Below are 2,262 nucleotides of genomic sequence, written 5' to 3'. Positions count from 1 at the left end.
TATATATATATATATATATATATATATATATACATATATATACATACATAAATAGATCAATACACATACATATTTACACATACAGGCATAAGTGTATCTGTATGTATGTATGTATGCATGCATGCATGCATGTATGTATGTATGTATGTATGTATGTATGTAAGTGTGTGAGAATGTATAAAGGTGTTGATCAATGTATTGACCCTCTAGCTGGCCTATATCGACTTTGACAGGTTCAAACCTGCGTCCGTCTTAGTAATCGATCCAGTTATCAATGGCCAAATGATGTTAGCGATCCTTGAGTGTGGCAGAAGGATACAAAGCCGAAGCACACTTCGTCGTATTACAGCGGACGTAGACATGGTCGTTTCACTAAAAGTTATCGATGCTGTGTCTCGCATCACTTGTTATGGTTGTTGTTGTTGCTGATGTTGTTGTTATCCTTATTGTTAGCCTTCCCGGAACGGTCCAATGATTAAAGACGATCCGGCGGTGGTCAACCTGTAATTATAAACGGTGGGAGACCAACACCGAATTTACCTAATTTGCAAAGCTACAAGAAATTCACGAGACAATTTCAGGTTAATTTGAATGAAAAGAAAAAATGGTTAACTGGAAGCGCTGCACTTAATAAATTATTCTGGTACTGAAATGTTTTTTATGATAAAATTATTTTAGCATTTTCTACCTTGATTTATTTTCCTTATATATGTGTGTATATATATTTTCCTTATATATATGTGTATATATATATATGTGTGTATATATATGTGTGTATATATGTGTATACCTTGACTTAATTTCCTTATATATGTATGCATATATATATGTGTGTATACACACACACACATATATATATGCATATATGTGTAAAAGACGTCACCGACGGTATAAATAACATGAAATACGTAAACAACGAAAAAAAAAAAAGGAAAACAGGACAAGTTAACACAGAGAATGACCCTTCATCAGTTGAGACCGATGGAATAAATAACAGGCTTCAAAACGAAAATAAGTACAGGGGCCGATTCACTCGACTAAAAAGTTCTTGGAGGTGGTGCCCCAGTATGGCCGCAGTCCTAATGCCCGAAACAAGCAAATGGTAAAATATAAGAGAGTAACTAATGAACCTGGAAACGAAAATTGGTATCTCTGCAAGGAAAACACATACACACGCAAAACATGCATACAGATACACACACACACACACTGACACTTACGTACACAAAGAAACGCAGACACAAACACGCACGCACGTACATAGACAGACAGACACAAACATACATATACTCCCACAGACAGATGCAGTATGTACACACGCACACACTCAATACGAGCACACAACATCACACATTAAAAACCTCGGCTAAACTCTCGTCCCCAGATTACAATAAAATACATCAAAGATGAAACTGGAAGTGCCACCATTAACATCCTTCTGATGTCTACAACTCAACACAGGAAGTAACCAATCAACGAACGAGCTAACAAGGGCACCTCTAGGTGGTTGTTTAATCCGCTAAAAGTAGTAGCTAAATCTAGCCTCAAGTTTAAACACTTAAAAATATCGCCTTTAAAAGAAAACACATTCGATAGTGTTGTACAAGGTAGACGATGTCAAGTAATATTGCATAGTCATGACACAACCACCACAACGGAAACAGCAACGCTACCATCATCATCATCATCATCATCATCACTGTCACAAGCACCACAACCATCACCCTCGTAGTATACCACGTTAACAACAAACACAATACTACTTCGATCACCATCACCCCCTCCTCACACCTTAACTATTATCTCACAAACACTTTCAACGCCACCGCCGCCGCCACCACCACCACCATTACTACTATTGGTTGCAGATTTCGGCTCAAGGCCAACAATTTCGGTGGTGGTGGTGGTGGGGGTAGTCGACCCCAGTACTCAACTGGTATTCTCATTTTATCGACCCTGAAAGGATGAAAGGCAAAGTTAACCTCGGCGGAATTTGAACTGAGAACGTGAAGACGGACGAAATGCCTTTAAGCATTTCATCCGGCATGTTAACGATTCTATCAGCTCGTCGTCGCCTCTGCTGCAAACACTAATATCAACTATACTATAAATACTTAAAACCGGAAGAGTTCTTTCCACACAAAATAACAAACCAAGTAACACTCGCGCGCGCACCCACACAATTTATTCTAGTTTGCTATATTGATCGTATTTGAGAAGGTAACTTTGCTTGTTTTGCCATGTGGAGTTGACTTCTTAAAT

Source organism: Octopus bimaculoides, chromosome 19 (genome assembly GCF_001194135.2).
Source record: "Octopus bimaculoides isolate UCB-OBI-ISO-001 chromosome 19, ASM119413v2, whole genome shotgun sequence".
In the NCBI taxonomy this organism is placed as follows: domain Eukaryota; kingdom Metazoa; phylum Mollusca; class Cephalopoda; order Octopoda; family Octopodidae; genus Octopus; species Octopus bimaculoides.
Note: the sequence above shows the minus strand (reverse complement) of the source record.